At 40.1% G+C, this 18,473-nt stretch overlaps 1 protein-coding gene across 1 annotated transcript in view; it reads right to left on the bottom strand.

The window, feature by feature from the left end:
- The window catches only part of LOC101096891, a 339,394-nt gene that overhangs the window by 261,442 nt on the left and 59,479 nt on the right, over positions 1 to 18,473 (bottom strand). The gene's annotated exons all lie outside the window — the stretch shown is intronic.

Genomic DNA, 18,473 nt, shown 5'->3' with positions numbered 1-18,473 from the left:
TGTTCTCAGCCAGCAAGTTAATTGCTGGGATATGCTGTATTTATTTCCAAGGTCCACACTGACCTGTCTAGTCTCTCAATCATTCAACACATGTTTATTGAGCACCTACAATATGAAAGACACAGTTTTAAGTGCAGTGGGTGACGGGGATCCCTGTCCCTAAGGCAATTGCAGACTAAGATAAGGAAATGACTGGTACACAAAAGACAGGAATATCAAATAGAAAAGCATAACTGATGAGATAAAATTGGCACAGTTCATCACCAAGAGACTACTGAGAAATTGACCAAAGCCTAAAATTCGACCGAGGCAGGGGAAAAAAAAAAAAAAAAAAAGGAAACTCATTGGAAGGGTATGTATCAACATCATGGTGAATGACTAGGGACTGAGGTTTTGCATATATGATATCATTTCATCCTTACCACAACCCATGAGCAGGGCTATATTATAGCCCCATTTTACAGATGACGAAATTGGAGCTCCAAGAGGTTAGGTAACATGTCCAAAGCCACCCAGTAAGCAGAGAGCCAATTGCCTAGACTAAACTCTTAGCTGAGTGGCTCTCCCATCACTTCTGGTCTTCGACTGGCATCCAAGCCTATCGTTGCTCCAAATGAGGTGGGTAAGAAAAAAAAAAACAATGAAAAACTTGTTAGGACTGCAAAACCTATTGTCATCCTTCTATATAACTGACAGAGATCTAAAACCTCTTACATTGATTCCCGAGTGAATTTTGACTAATATGCATGTTTCTAAGTTCCCCAGTAAAAGTTCTGAACTGGCCCCAAACATTGTATGTATTCACTAAAATTAGCCGCTGAGAATTCCATGGATTGTAAGGAACTTAAGGAAGTTTCCAGATCTTCCTGGCTCACATAACTTTGTATTCCAGCAGCCAACTGGGAAAACAGGAAAGGCGGTTCACAGCTATTTAAACTGTCTCTTTCTAGTTCTCCAACTATAAAATATTCAGTTTGATTAAACTGTTTCTTTGGTTGCTATTTTGTTATTCCCAAGATTATAACTATACACACACAAATAGATTTTCACGTATATAGATTTTTCACACATATGTGTAGTTTTTTGGTGGCTTGCTGTTAACAATCATGGTGAGGGAAAAGTAGCATTTTTCTATCCTCTGAATACTATCTAAAGGGATATTATTGTCTGAATACTATCTAAAGGGATATTTTTGTTTTGTGCTGTGTTATCTACTTATATCAAAAGATACAACCAAGATCTTAGAATTGTATATATTGTATACTGCATATATTGTATATATAATTGTATATATGTATATATATTGTATATATATCTTAAATACTTTTTTGAATCAATGAAAATCATAAGAATAATGTAACAATGTAACCTTCTCCAACTATGCTTAATATTTTACACCCACTTTCTATTGTGTTGGTGTCTCCTGCGTCACAGATATTGGCTGTTTATTCTAAGCCAGTGGTTTTCAAATGTTAGTATGCATCCAAATCGCCCAGAGAGCCATTGGGCCAGCCCACGGAATTGACATTACTAACAAGTTTGAAGATGATATTAGTGCTGCAAGTTCAAGGACTAGCGTATGAGAGCCAGTTGTAAACCAATCTGAATGAGAAAGAGTGTTGGGCTAAGACTCAAGAGACACAGCCTCTGATTCTCGACCTGCTACCATTGGCTTGCTGTGTGACCCTAGAAAATTCATTTGACTTCTCTGAGACTCCATTCCCCCATTAAATGATATACTGAAATAATTATAAAAATCTCATAGCATTTTATAATTCTGCACCTGACCCAGAAGTTAGAGTCTACTCTACGGGGCATACAAAACAATTTGAGAGTTCAGATCTTAACAGCTAATACAGTCATCTGTTTCAAGACCAAAAAAAAAATGCTATTACCCCACACTGTCAGCTCTGCAATAATGCCATGTATGTGTTCCTAAAAATCATCACACTATGCTAAATTGTGAGAAAAACAAAACAAAACATGACTTATGGGGAAAGTGGGGTTAGGAATGCAACACTCAAAAATGTCATCAGGGACTCAGAAGGGGGAAAAAAGGATAGGAACATAATAAAAACAGTGGCAGAGCTTCATACGTGTTCACTGGTTAAGAAACACATAAATACGTACAAATGATGTGGCACGTTACCTTGAAAAAGACTGGAATTTTGCTGTGGAAATGGGCTGGGAAGAGTCGCAGCTTGTGAGTTATTGCAAAGCAAAGGAAAAAAAAGTGATTTGAAAATAGGCAGGAAGCTGTAACAGCAGATGTGGGTACATGTGGGTCCTCATTCTCCTTTGAGCGTCAGCATGAACATCACAATTCAGTTCAGCAGCCTTAAACCCTGGGACATGTTTTCCTGAATTTGAGATGTTGGTCCTTCAAGACATGCAATTATAACAGAAACCTGTTCATCAAAATTGAAAATCGGATCCAATGTGTAGGCTCCTTCCTCAATCAACCTCTATATCACTGCTGGAAATTCTTGGGTGGCTTTGTCGTCTGCACTCACAACTTTGCCTAACTGCTGAGGGCTTTGGAAATTGTAATGACATTTAAAACCACTATACCAAGCCACCACTGGCACCTAAAGGGATCACTTCTGCAGAATTAGACAATTTCTGCTTAAGGTCTTTGAATACAAATCATGTTTTCCTGTTGTGTGCACTGCTTGGCAATTTGAACCAGAACGTTTAGGTTTTTCTGGGATGTTGAATGAGGTGGGCTTTTCTTTTGCTTTAATGTAGAAGAATGTTACAAATGTGAAAAAGTAGGAAAAGATAACTAACTTTCAAGGATAATGCTAGCTGGAAGATATTTGAGGTGGGTGCACCTGTGTGTTCTGTGTATTTCTATGTGACTTCATCGCAGAAGAAATGTGCATGAGCAAACTCAAAATTCACTCTGTATTCAAATCATCCCCTGACTTACTCACATTCAATTCCCTAATTTATCATTCATTCCAAAACAAGTGTTTAGCAAGACAATTGTACTCTTTTCTTCTTTTAGGTTTATTTATTTATTTTGAGAGAGAGTAACAGAGCGCTTGTGCACGCACACAAGCAGAGGAAAGGCAGAGAGAAGGAGAGAGAGAATCCCAAGCAGGTTCAGTGACATCAGCAGGGAGCCCAATGTGGGGCTCGAACTCATGAACCGCGCGATCATGACCTGAGCCAAAATCAAGAGTCTGACGCTCAACCCACTAAGCCACCCAGGCACCCCAAGAAGATTGTACTCTTGAGGGCAAGTATTAAAGCTTCGATGTTAGAGTTACTAGAGTTGTAGTTAGTAACTACAAAGTTACTAAACTTTGATGTTAGAGTTACTACCAGATGTAGAATATTGGAAATCTCCCATAGTTTCTCACAGATGGGATTGAATACATTTAGAAGTGACGTCAATTAGATGGGAAACGACCCAAGAGAGTCATGATTTTAGTACGATTAGTCAACAGCCTAGATGAGAATGGAAGGGATACCCTGGACTGTCTTCAAAGGAAGGTGCCAACCCATTTATCAAGGCTGTGACAGTGTTGCCTGAGATAGTTTCTGATGATGTTCAGTGATACAGAACCATGTCCATGAAATCTCCAGTTTTCAACAAAGTCTCCCCCTTTTCTTCTCCTCAGTTACCTATCAGAGAACATGGTGCTTATCTCTATCCAAACTCTCAAACATGGAAAGCAGTTTCCCACGGATTACCCTTGGGTAAGACCTTTATCAGATTTGTGTCCCTACACTTACTGTGAACATTTTAATAGAACGTAAGAAAAAAAAAAGAAGAAAAATATGAAGATTTTCAGGAAACAGCCATAGGAAATATGAAAGACGTGGAAACATTTTTCTACAGGTGTAGGAAGAATTTGCTGGGGTAATTGCAGGCACCCAGAAGAAAAGCCAAAAAAAATTTTTTTTTAATTACACTAGAATTTTTCTCGATTCCTCTCTTGCACTTACACTTCCCACTCTGTCCATCAGAAAATCCTTGTTGGCTCTATCTTCAAAATACATCAACATCCCAAAACTTCCCACCACTTCCACTATCAATACTCTGGTCCAACCCACTGCCGTCTCCCCCCGGGAGTAATAAAACTAAACGGACTCCCTGCTTCTCTCTTGACCCCTCTCCAGGCTATTCTTGAACAAGCAGCCACTGTTGTCCTTTTAAGCTATCCAATGGCAGCACATTTGATTCCATATAAAAGACCATCTATCTCTCCTGCTCCCATGTCACATTGGCCGGTCATGTTCCTGGAACACGCCAGGAACGTCCCACCTCTGCCATAAGGCTGTTGCTCAAATGTCACCACCTCAATGAGACCCACCCTAACCAACCTATTTAAAAATTGTAAGGTGTTCTTCAACACACACACACACACACACACACACACACACTTACATTAGTAATTCCATTTATATTGCTTTTTTGTCCCCCACAGCATTTATTTCCTTTGACCGTGCCAGATAATTTACTTTTAACCATGATTATCCATGCCTGTCATCTGTCTTCCCCCTCAAAGGACTCGCGCACCATGAAAGCAGACATCTTTGTTGTCTCACTAATGTATCAAGAACAGTACCTGGCATATTACAAGGTCTCAATAAATACTGAAGGGATGAACCATTTTTAAGTCAACGGAAGTTAATATGAGAACGAAGTTGGCTGGCCATCCTCCATGAGAGAGAAAACAAGAAATAAAAGGAATGTATAAAAAGAAAATAAAAAATTAAGGAAAAGCTTTTTAGATAGTAAGGGAGAACAAAACTATTAAAATAAGCTACTTGAAGGAAGCTTCTTTGGATTATCCAGGTGCTTTTTGAGAGACAATAGGGCTTCATTGGTTAGGAATCAGCTGGAAAGAAAAAAAATAACAAGCAACGTGGAGTAAAATCCTCACTTCTATTTTTTAAAAAAATGTTTATTCATTTATTTTGAGAGATAGAGAGTGAGCAGGAGAGGGGCAGAGAGAGAGGGAGAGAGAGAATTAGTGCTGTGAGCACAGAGCCTGACGTGGGCCTTGATCTCACGAACCGTGATCATGACCTCAGCCAACATCAAAAGTCGGAAGCTTCCCCAACTGAGCCACCCAGAAGTCCCCTTAACCTCTATTTGTAATGAAAACTAGACATTGGGCACATATTTCTACGAGACCTCTGCTACTTACCTACCTCTCTTTTCCAAAAGGATGTCACTGACTCAGTGGGGTTACAACTTCACGATTCAAAGATTTTCATCAGTCCTGTCAGGGTGGGGCTTAACAGTATTTATGGCATTGTATTTTAAGCCTGAATTCTTGAAAACAGCCTGTCCCAAAAAAACTAAATGGCCAGTTCAAATGCACTGATTATTCACCTATTTTTAGGATGAGGGGGAGATCACTTTTCTAATTACATAGAAATCAAATAACAACTACAAAATTCCTTACCTTAATGTACTTAGGAAGTCCCCAGTTGAGATTCCAGAGACACATACAAAGATTCTCCCTGCAAATAGTCTAAATGCTCAAAAAGAACAAAAATATCAACAGAAATGCTTTGATTTTAGGAGCCATTTTCTAGGCTAAAAAGGAGAAATTCTGCATCAACTAGTATCAGGCTGGTGATGAATAGGCCTCATACGACAGAAAGATAAATTAATAACATCAATTATCATCTAAATTGCCATTTTAAAGAATTATAAATAATCAAATGAAAAATTAAGAAAACCAAAATGAATTTCCAAGATTATATATGGCCTTCTTTTTTGAGTGAAATTAATGTGGAAATTCAGATTTAGATAAGTAAATAAGCATAAATAGGCAATCTGAATAATTCTGCCAAACCAACATTTCTCTCATAAGAAAATAGCTTTTAACCGGTAAGGTACAGTTATGTCTTTAGGTTTCAAATAATCTTGGTTGGTATAAAGCCATCCTAAGTGTCTTCAGAAATCAAAGTAGATCTAAGGGAAGTAAATTATATTCTACAAAATTTATACATACGATAGCAATGTGAATTTTATTATTTTAGCACTTATTCAAAGCAACAACTGTCAATTGAAATAAATAATTCAGGGAGCCTGTGTGGCTCAGTTGGTTAACCCTTCAGCTCTTGATTTCCACGCAGGTCATGATCTCACTGTTCGGTTCATGGGATGGAGCCCCCCATGTTGGGCTCTGTGCTGACAGCTCGGAGCCTGCTTGGGATTCTCTCTCTTCCTCTCTCTCTGCCCCCCCCACCATGCTCCCACGTGAGGTCTCTCTCAAAATAAATAAATAAACTTAAAAAAAAATAACTCAAAGCCTATTTCAGATGTCTTTTTTCATAATTTTTACATTTTAAATATTCAAATCTAGAGAGCAGGGGAAGCCATATTACAATAAACGACCTGATTCCATTTGCCCAGACTAAGCAACTGTTAATATTTTGCCATATTTGCTTTATCTCTGAGTGCATCTGTACGTATGGATATTTTTATGTGTAGATTTCAGTTCCAGGTGTGAGTGCCACAAACAAGATGTTTTCCTGCGCTTAAAAGGCTTATGATCTGCTGAGTGAAGAAAAACACAAAACTAAATGAAACAAAACTTGACGTCAGGAGGTTCTACGATAGATTTGTGTACTGGAAACATCTATATCTATATACATGAGGGTACAAGTAAGGGGTCAATTTAACCTTGGTGAGATAAGGAGACTGTATCACGGAAGAGGCCTAGGAAAACCCAGCGGAATGCCAGCTGACTGGTTTTGCATGTTCGGCTTGGCAATGCGCATGTTCGAGTGAAGGAGGTGGGATGGATATGGTTGTGTCATTCCCTGCATCATCTTCCCTGCTTCTGCCGTCTCTTCACCTCCCAACTGGATATACTAATGTCCACTGTGGGTGTCCTGATGTCCACGATGTGCAGCTCCAATGCCTTCCTATTTCCTGAGTCATGGCAACCCAAGCCAAGAAAAGTAATAAGCTTGAGTATACTGTTGCAAGTTAAATTCTAGATCAGTGGTTATCAGAGTCTTCTGCATACTGGATTCATCCAGGGAGCTCTTCAAAAATACGAGGACTAGTACTAATATTTAAAATTACTGAAAATAACTGGTACTAGTACTAATAATGGGTTCCACTCCTAGAGAATCTGATTTTACGACTATGATGTGAGACACCATGAAAACTGTAATACGAAACCAAGACTAAGAACCATGAGTATGATTCTCCAACTTTAGAATTCACGTAAATAATCTGAAGATCTTATTACAATAAAAGTTTTGGCTCTAGAGTGAGGCCTGAGATTCTACGTTGTTTTTTTTTTTAAGTTTATTTATTTGTAGAAAGAGAGACAGAGAGTGTGAGCATGGGAAAGACAGAGAAAGGGGTAGAGAGAATAGTGCAAACAGGCTTCATGCCATCAGTGCAGAGCCTGACATGGGCCTTGAACCCATGAACCGTGAGATCATGGCCTGAGCTGAAATCAAGAGTTAGACGTTTAACCAACTGAGCCACCCGGGCACCCCTTAGAGTCTACATTTCTAACAAGCATTCAGGTGACTCTGTGTTGTTTGCCTGAGGACTCCAGTTTGACTAGCAAGATTCTAGATCATAGCACTGACCACAACGGCTATTCCCCAAGCTGTCACATCATTTGAACCTAAGGTCTAACTAGTGAGCCAATTATGCCTGTACTACCCCCAATTGTAAATCCACCTTCCTCTTCTATGGTGTACCTAGTCTAGTGGTACTTAAAATGTGGTCCTTGCTGGGGCGCCTGGGTGGCTCAGTAGGTTAAGAGTCTGACTCTTGGTTTCGGCTCAGGTCATGATCTCACAGTGTGTGAGTTTGAGCCCCGCGTCGGGCTCCGTGCTGACAGCACAGAGCCTGCTTGGGATTCTCTCTCTCCCTCTCTCTGCCCCTCCCCCACTCACTCTCTCTGTCTCTCTCTTAAAAATAAATAAAACTTAAAAATTTTTTTAAAAATAAAATGAAATAAAATAAAATAAAATAAAATAAAATAAAATAAAATGTGGTCCTTGGACCAAGAACATCAGTATCACCTGGAAACGAGTGAGGAATCAAATTCTCAGAACTTACACCCTAGATCTAATAAATCAGAAATTCTGAAGGTAGGGAGAGCAACCCTGCATTATAATATCCAAATTATGTTGACGTATGCTTGAATTTGAAAAATACTGACCTAGACTGTATGTTGGGGGATCTTCCTTGCTCCCCTTTTTATACTTCTGACCAACTACTCTAGATCAGCGATTTTATCTGATTGCACACTGGAGTCACTTATAATATGCTTATGCCCCTCCCTTGGATCTCTAGAAGTTTCCGTTATGAAAATCGTCTCATAAAATCTCCCCAGGTGACTCTAAAATATACAACTGGGGCTGAGAATCATTATTCTGAATAATCTCCAGGGAGTTTCTCATATGAAATCTTATCTTTTGGCCAATCTCAATCTCTGAAATCTAAATACTCATGGTCAAATTTCCCAGATTATCAAATTCGCCCAATTATCCTCCAATATTGTTGGCGGATATCTGAATCCCATTTTATGGTATTCCCGGTGAATATTACTAGGACATGACTCAGAAACACTCAGAGTCCCTTCTGCCTTATTTGCTTAAGATTAGTGTCTAATAAGTAGAGTTTTTATACACAAACCTTTTGGCTGGTTTCCTGAAGGCTACATCCCATTAGATTTCCCTTTGTATTGTCTATGAATCCTTTTCTTCCCTCTCTTAATGCTTACTTCTTCCCAAGCTATCTTCCTTCAGTTGTCTTAACACCACATGGCTCCATATCCTTCGTTTGTTTTCCTCCCCTTCAAGGATGTAAACCATTTGAGTGAAGGTAGATGTCTTTTCTAGACCTAGGCTTACACCATACCTGGAACATAAAAGTTGCATGGAATAGAAAATAAATATTCCAGTGCTAAATCTTCCACACAATCTTCATGAAATGGTTAGCCTTCAGGCTCTGTACCTGATTCATCCACTGCTCTTCTTGAGTTGGTTTCAACCGGTATGTTTCTCTATCCCCACTCCCTTGGCCCAAAGTATGAGATCAATTTTGGCCTTATTTCCTTTATAAATGCACTGATTTTTTCAGGGCATCCAACAGATATCCACCTTCTTAAAACATTTGACCTTGCATGCATACTGTTTTCAAGCGATTAGATACATGACCAAGTAGGTTTTCAAGAAAAGAAATAGAATTACTATATTTTCTTTCTTCTTCCCCCAAAGAATCAGTTTATATTCTGCAGTTACGATGATTGATATGCTCATCAAGACTACTGGATTTGATGGTGCGCCTGGGTGGCGCAGTCGGTTAAGCGTCCGACTTCAGCCAGGTCACGATCTCGCGGCCCGGGAGTTCGAGCCCCGAGTCAGGTTCTGGGCTGATGGCTCAGAGCCTGGAGCCTGTTTCCGATTCTGTGTCTCCCTCTCTCTCTGCCCCTCCCCCGTTCATGCTCTGTCTCTCTCTGTCCCAAAAATAAATAAACGTTAAAAAAAAATAATAAAGTTTATAAAAAAAAAAAAAAAGACTACTGGATTTGCTAACTTAGGGCAGCCTTTCCACTTGTTTTGGTATATACAAATTCTATTCAATCCAATCCAGAAAATTCTGCAAATGCATGCCTATTCATTTAACTGATCATTTGTGTCTCAAAATACTGTATGTATTTTGGATGCGAGCTGTCCGATTAGGGGCTGTCTTTCTAGTTGTCAGGGTGGGGCTGCAAACAAGTTTCGTTTGTTTGTTGCTCTGAGTAAGTTGGTCTTCACACAGACTAGTAATCCATGGGAAAAACAGCCAACACGTGAGGTCACCTCCTGGCTTGGCCTCCCTGGGGTGCCTGCAGATCCGAAGGAGATGGGTTCTACCTTGAACAGCCAGAGGATGCATGCTGGGTCTTGACAAGTACGATTGTGGCCGCACAAGCCTCTCTGAGATAGGTAAGTGTGGTCCTGATCCACATCGAGGGTGACCAGGCTTTCGGGAACTGGACTGACCAGGCATGTGCACACACGCGCGCTCGCGTGCACACACACCCAGAGCTCAAATAAGAACTAAGAGTCAATCTTCTCCTTTCATTTCAAACATAACATTGTATAAACTCAAAATGCTCTGCTACATCATGTTATATCAACCAGCTCTGCGGTGAAGGCCTGTAGCCTTTAATCACTTTTAAGGGGAAACGCTGGTGTCCAAAGAAAGTCTCATTACAAACCGGCATTTGCTTGGGGGTGGGTGGTGGGGAGACCCAGGAATGAGGTTGTCTTGGGGATCCTTTCCCAAACCAAATATCTCTTTTTTTTTTTAATTTTTTTTTAATGTTTATTTTTTTTTGAGACAGAGAGAGACACAGCATGAACGGGGGAGGGGTAGAGAGAGAGGGAGACACAGAGTTGGAAGCAAGCTCCAGGCTCTGAGCCATCAGCCCAGAGCCCAATGCGGGGCTCGAACTCGCAGACCACGAGATCGTGACCTGAGCCGAAGTCGGACGCCTAACCGACTGAGCCACCCAGGTGCTCCCCAAATATCTCTTCATCCTGCAGAGTGACGACACTGGTGACCTACATAATTCATATAAGCTCACGTAGAAATAAACACGACATGATTAAACAGGAAGCCTTTAACCAGGCACCGTCAGGGAGGGAGGTAAAGAGAAGGAATTAAACGGTAACAGAGTGTTAGAAACAGGGGAGAGTAGTACACGTCATTCTTAAACTAATTTTTGTTCCTTGTCTAAAACCAAATGGGTTTAAAAAACAGAATAAAAATAAAGAACACTCAATGGGTTTAAAGCTCCCCTCTCCACCACAGCCCAGACAAGGTGGTTTGGAGCAGGTGTTATACACGGAATATTTATTCGGTGGCCGCGGTGGCATAGTCAGCCATATGGGAAGTAGCAAAGTGAAAAAGAAGGATTCCATAAAGACAACAGGGAAAAACAGCAGATAGAAAGCTTGAGAACCCACTACTAGTGGTATTTAAACAGCAGCTCTGTTGTGGTGGGAAGAGGTAGTGAGGCTAGGGGTCTTTATTTACATTTATTAAGTCTACTTAGGACCAGGCACCATGCTAAATGTTGTTAATCTCACTTAACACTAACCACACCCTTTTATATCCTCATGCAAAACATGCAGGGCTAGTACAAAGGAGAACCCTTAAGCAAAGCGAAGCAAGATACGCATGTCCCATGACCAAACTAATCACTTGCGGCAAGGTTCGAGAAAAACGTGCATCCCTGCAGTATCTCTGGCTTTAGCTTCCTTGTCCAGAAATTGTGAAATTTTACTTGCCTACTTTGTCATGGGTCAATTAAGGAATTAAGTTAAAAGGAAAAACCAACCTTTGCCCTGCAGTTTTCTGCATCAGGAGAGCTAGCTGTGTTTGGATGTCAGCTCTGATCCTGAAGTTAGTTAGATGTCACCAAGGGTTCGCACTCTGGGCTTCATTGCCAGGAAGAGCAAATCTTCTAAATCCTGGACTTCACCATAGAGCATGCCTGTGTGCTGCAGACAAACTCCCCGGGGGCCACCATGGCCACCCAGTGGGCCCTTGTAGGTGTCTTTCCCTGCCCAAGACAGGAAGAATCACATTTTGCCAAAGCACTGAGGGCAGAGTGAGTAATACTGTATTTCACAGGCACTTTGAAACAAACACCCCCAATCCTTTGACTGTTGTCTGTCTCATTGCATCTTAGAACGTTCATTGTCATATTTTTTTTTTGTTTGTTTTTAAGTTAAGCAAGACCCAGCACATAGGGAGGAGGCAGCTGATAACTTTGCTGTTGTCCTAAAACACAGGCCTTGGAGGAAGGCGCTAAATGGCAGGTATCCCCATGTGCTCAGGTAAAGAATCACAAATCAGAAGAGGCTGACATCCTTCTCTATCGCCACAGGGAGTGAATAGAGAATCAGAGGGTGAATGCAGGCTGTTCACTCCGTGTGTAAGCTCTTTGCACTTCCCGGAGCCCCTGTCATGGGGGTAGTGCCCATCAAATAAATATTGATGAGTGTAAACAGTCTTTGGTCAGGAGTTCAGAAACATACCCCAGGCCAATGGAAAATCAGAAAGATGGAAAAAGAGAGGGACTCAGGACAGTAATTCCTAACAATATTGTAACAAATAATCAGAGGGGAAGGGACTGTTTTTCCAAACAGAACCTGGCTGGAGGGATGCAGAATTTGGAAATCATTCCTTTCTCAAATGCCAATCATTACCAGGTATTCTTTTCAATTTTATTATGAAGTATTAACAAACACCGGAACAACTGGCGTCTTCCTTCAAAATCCTAGCGCACATCCTGGAAATATCAGCAAGCAACACTTGAGAACTGGGGCAGGACCGCAGCATGAACTCCTTAGGCTTAGTGCTGATGGACAGTCTCCCCTGCCTTCCCCTGATCCCGAGAAGTAATACTAACCACAGAAAGAGCCTAAGGAGAAGGCTCATATTATTTGAATTTCATTTTCATGAAGACTTCTGTCTGACAAGGGATTCTGGGACTCCTTTCCACAGACAAGTGCTTGTATTTTCTCATTCTGTGATAAGGGAACGGTGTAAAAAAAGACACGGAAGATAAGTATAATACCATGAGGAAAACGTGGTGTAAATTTTGAAACCTGGAGGGGATCACGCAGGAACATCCTGCATTTTGAAAGCTCACGGTCTTAGCTGCAAAATTAGGAAAGCATGTCTTGTTTTCTGAAATAAACACAATTCGTTTGTGTAACTATAAAACATTTTCTAAAGTCCTTTCAAAGGCTGGACAAGTTTCGCCAAACTTCCTAAAAACCATTCTGTCACCCAAGGGCAGTGCAACAGAACAGAGAAACAAAATGTGCATAAAACATTTCATTAAATGAGCTCAATTGGCAAGACCCTTTAACCACCACCTCACGGCACCAGGCACGCCCTCCAAACCAGGCAGAGAATAAATAGGAACAACATGGTGAGGCTTTGCTCCTATAACACATCTGCTCACTTAGTTGGATCGTGTTTTCTATTCGGGCATAACAAGTTTGGATTGTCTTTATGTACAGTGACAGCAGTGTAATGAATGTTGTTTGAACTCTGAATTGTATAAATACAGAGACATGTTGATTTGAGAAGAGAAAACAAGGCATGTGAAAATTGGCAAAATACCCATTTTAGGCATTATAGATACTCTGCTTAAAAAGAAAAAAAAAATCAAGAAGAAACTCAATTGGCAGACCACCCACGAAGTACCCTTAAGATCTAAACAACATGAAAAAAAAAAGGCATTCTCTAGCCAGTACAATTGTTGAAAGCATTAACTTTAAAAAGGCTTTAGTTTAATCCAGCGAACTCAAAATATTTCCTAAAATTACAGACTTCTTTTGTGTGTTCAGCAGAAGCCCCCTCGCATATATGAAATGAATTGGGATAACTAGAAAAGGAAAATAATAACGATAGTTGCTATTGTATATAGGACACCCTGTGCGAATCAAACAGAAGTATCGTATGTATCATCCTCTGTGATCCTAGAAAATAAATATTCAATGAGATGTGCCCTCACTCATCAGATAAAGAAACTGAGGCTAAGAGACTAAATAAATTGAATAAATACTAGGGTGAGCAGAAGTTGGATACAAACTCTGGCCCATCTGTTTCTAAGACGTGGGGTCCTGTCACCACCAATGTCCTGACATTCAATAACTCCCGTAGGTATAATTAGTTTACAATGACTCAAACTCATTATTAACAGTAAAAAAGAACACATAACCCCAAATAAGGACTCCATTCTTAGAAGAAATTTCATTGACCTAACCTTCCAAGGAAACAAGTAAGCAATTAAATCCGCAAACGTGCACTCAATTTAAAAGAAACAAAAGAGGAAGACATCCAACAATAATTCAAAATAAATCTGTCTCAAGCAATGAACAAGTAAAGAATAGAGGAATCTAGTGTTTTCTCTGTACAGAGTGAACTATCTGCAGAAATAATAAGCCTACCTGACTTTAAAGAGTCTAATTTACTATGGAGAAATGGCCCTTGCCTCTATGTTTCTCTGATGATCCCAGCCACCAATCATCATTCTTTTTTTCTGCCTTCCTACTGCACTTAATACCTGGATGATTCATCGGCCACTCGTGTTATAAATATCCTTTTATATACATAAATCTCTACTAAGAGATTTAAGTTCCTCAAAAGAGGCAACTGTATCTTGCACCTCCTGTATGTCCCATAATGCCTTGCACAAAATAAGCACTCAACTCATTGTTGGTTTAATTCGTGGCAACACTTCTGCCACTAAGATTATCTAGACTCACCAAATTTGACCAACGAGTAAGAACTAGAAAGTGGTTCTAGTTACCTGGGCAACCAGGTAACATTTTGGTAATATTTTGGCAATGCAGCTCACATTTTCAGCTAAAAGTATTCATTACTTTTGAAGTTACCTTGTAGGTCGATCACTGTATTTGAGAGCAACAGGTACAGGTGAGGCTCGCTTTTATATAAATTATGGTTTCCAAAGGTTGTTGTTTTTTTTTTTTTTTGTATTTCATTTTAATTTCTGCCATCTGAGAATTCATCAAGGAACCTCTAAGGAGCACAGCAGCTTCCAGAATCCACCACAAAACAGAAAGGATCACGGATGGATTGGTGTAAAGAAGGGAGTGGTTCGGAGCTTGAAAAACATTGCCATAAAGAATAAATGCCTGCGTAGCTCAGTCGGTTAAGCATCTGACTCTTGATTTTAGCTCAGGTCATGATCTCATGATCATGGGATGGAGCCCTGTGTCAGGCTCCGAGCTGACGGTGGAGCCTGCTTGGGATTCCCGCTCCCCCTCTCTTTCTGCCTCTCTCTCTCTCTCTCTTTCTCCCTCTCAGAATAAGTAAATAAACTTACCCCCCCCCAAAAAAATAGAATAAACCCAGGAAGCATAGGCCCTTCAACCCATAAATCAGAGCCGCTAGAAAAGAAAGGACAAAAAAAAAAAAGAAAGAAAGAAAGAAAGATGAGGCAAAGGAAACCAAAACTTGAAAATCTGTGAGTGAGAGTTAAGGTTGAAGACATTCTATAAACTGTTATTGAGTGACTGAAGGAATGGATGCATAATACCAGAGTCCCTGCACTTCGTTGCACTTGAGAGAGCAGAAGCATAATGATAGACGGTGAGAGGGGATTGAAGGTCAGAGTCAAGAGGCACTTAAGAGATACAATTAAGCTGAAACAAGCAAGAGTGCTTTGGGAGCTGTACTGAAACACTGAGCATGTTGTATTGCTTTTGAAAACTCCCAAGAAGTTTGGCCAATGCATTAAAGAGTGATGGTCACATTGTGCCTCTCAGAATCATCCAGGTGGCTAGATGAAAGGGGGGCGCACCACTTAGCAAACTATTTCACCAGCTGTCTCTATGTGTGAGTTTCGACGCTGCCAAACTGCACATGAATGGCACGTTGGCCCCTACAGTGGCACCAAGCGCAGTGAGCCACCGACGACAGCAGATGTGCTGGGTCTGACAATATCCACAGTGGCTAGAGGGCAGCTCACTTCCTCAGAGGACGCTGGGTGCACCAGCTGCTGGTGACAGCAATCGAATCAGATAGGTTCTGCCCTGTAGTTTTTAAGTGCTGCCTGCTTTTAAAAGGCAGAGCCTCCAAATAATGCAGGAGCTAACAAGTTTGCAAAGGAAATGCACTTGCAATATGAAAACAAGAGCAGCTGGTTATCCAACTGTGTAAAGAAATACAGAGGGCTCTTCTTTTCCCTCAAACTGATATTACTCACCCGGGTTTTATAGAGTCGAAAGCATATGCTTAAGTATAATTACTCAACAACTCAGACCAATTTCCACATCGCAGCCATATAAATAAGATATCAATTCCACCTAGGCAGTGATTATGTGACTCTTTTGCCTAGGTATTCCAGATGAGAGTATTATAAACCCGTTGGCTCTGGAGGTAACATTTAAAATTAATTTGTAAAATGAAATGTTTCATATGGGCAAATATGTGTAACGCGATACATAAAGTATATAAAACAAATGATGAGTACTCATCACCCAGATTGAGAAAGAACATGATCAGTACAACTCAAGTGTTCCTGGGCAACCCCTTACATTGCTACCCTTAGGACTGGCTACATGGTTTGAGGAACCCAACGGAAATTGAAAATGCAAGGTCTCTTGTCCAAATTTATCAAGAATTTCAAGACGGTGAGATCAAGCATAAGGCCTTCTAAACGTGGGTACCAGCACAGCAACACTGGTCACGGGTCCACAAAACTGGCTGTGAAAACTCATCTATCACCACCCACACAGAGAAATCACTGCACTAGATTTTCCAGATATGAATTCCATAGTTTCGGGAGGCTTTATTACACAGGCATTAAGTATGTTCTGGTTTTGTATGTTTGAAGTTTATAAACATGCCTTGTGTCCAACATCGTGTTTTTTAAGATTCGTTCACATTGATCTGTGTTGTCGTTTCTTTCCATTCCCTACATTGTGCCAACTAATTCATTTGTATTTGAAATGAATTTATACATTTTCCTATTGAAGGGTATCTGGGTTGTGTGCAGTTTTCTTGTTTTTCATTTCGTTTCGTTTCATTTCATTTATTTTATTTTATTTTATTTTATTTTATTTTATTTTTTATTTTTTGCTTTGTTTCTAGAAGAAACAATGCTTCCAGGAACATTTTTGCAGCTGTCTCCCAGTGAACATGTACAAGTTCCATATGGTTTAGATGTATTTCTTGTAAAAAGCAAGAACCACGTCTTATATTTATCCAGTCTGACAATCCATCTTGTTGCTGACGAAATTGGTCCATTTACATTTACTGTGTGGTATATTTTCATTCATTTATGTTCTGTTCTTCTGTACATTCTATTTGTCCCTTCTTTTTTCTTCCCTCTATCTTACAGTAATTTTTAGTTCAAATTTTCTCTACTGCTCTAACAGAATTCGTACCTATTCTGACCTTGGAATTTTAGCATACCATATCAAAGTCACAAGTCTTAACACATTGTCTTAACTGTCCAACTAAACAAGGCAGGAACCATAGAATGTTTTCACTCTTGTCACCCATCCCCCCAGACTTAGAAGCCATTGTCACTCAGTATTTTAGTTCTGTCTTGTTTTTCCCCACAAAGTACACATTGTTAGTATTTTTTTTTTGCTGTCAGTGATTAGGCTTAGCTATATGTTTATTAATTTCTTTGTGCATCTTTCTTCTTGTAGCTCAAACATGCCTTCTGGAGTCATTTTTATTCTTGCATGGGAGTATAGTTGTTAGAAGTTTGGGTAGAGCCTTATGATGGTAAACTCTCAGTTTTTGTTTATCTAAAAGTATGTCTTGATTTTGGTGTTTGAAATACAGTTTCACATGCTGAACAATTTAGGATTGACAACTAAATCTCAACATGGCATCCATGGTTGCTATCAGTCTAACTATTGGTCCTCTCTTTTCCTCCTGAATCATTTGAAGATCTTCTCTGTCTTTGGTGCTACAATGTGCATAGGGGTATAGGTTTCTCTTTTTATCTTTCTTGCTTGGAATCATGTGTGCTTCTAGTTTCTGATGATTCAAGTGTATAATCAACATCAAAAATATATCAATCACTACCTGTCTACATATTTCCTCTCCTCATTCTCTTTATTATCTTTTTCCAGAACTCCAATTTGAAATGCTACATCTTCCCATGATATGTTCCATGTCTCTTAGCCTCAATTTATATTGTCAATCTCCTTGCTCTACCGAAGTTCATTTCTTCATGTTTTTTTCAAATATAATTTATTGTCAAGTTGGCTTACATACAACGCCCAGTGCTCATCCCAATATTTCTTCGTGTTTATCTTCATGGTTACTAATTGTCTCTTTGGCTCTGTTTAGTTACTGCTAAAGTATTCATGAAATTTCTTATTGCAGCAACCATATTTTTCACGTTTGAGTTTTATCGTCACTTCAAGAAGCAATATCACCAAAGCTAAAAACTAAGAGAGATACGTGTTTATTTCCCCCGAGTTCAGCAGCCAACCCCAGTCCAAAAGGAAGCTTCCTGAAGCCTGGATTGCTGAGGAATGAGGCCAAGTGGCCCCCTTATTTGTCCTCCGCTCACCCAATTAGTGGAAACAGCGTTCATCACCTTGTGCTGATGACAATTCTATTGTCTCTGTGTCACAGAGGGACGGGATGCCCTTTGTGCGGTGTGAGCATGATCCATGGTTCTTCTGGATCTGCTTTTGCTTCAGGAATCCCTGAAAACCGGCCAGTGCAGAAAGGACAAGGAAGCAGACCATTGGTGAGGTCTGGGCAGATGCAGATAGGTGCTTGTAGATGTTGATATGGATTAGAAAAAGATGTGGACTTCATATAGCCAGGCAACGCGGAGGAGGAAGAAAAGAATTGAGGTAGGACAAAGTGGTAGGCCATTGACTCAAACAACCCAATGGCTTTTCCCAATGGTCAGGAAATGAGTCATGGAGTCATTAAACTTAAAACCACCAGGCAC

Source organism: Felis catus, chromosome B2, assembly GCF_018350175.1.
Source record: "Felis catus isolate Fca126 chromosome B2, F.catus_Fca126_mat1.0, whole genome shotgun sequence".
Lineage (NCBI taxonomy): Eukaryota > Metazoa > Chordata > Mammalia > Carnivora > Felidae > Felis > Felis catus.
This window is presented reverse-complemented; position numbering and strand designations above follow the sequence as displayed.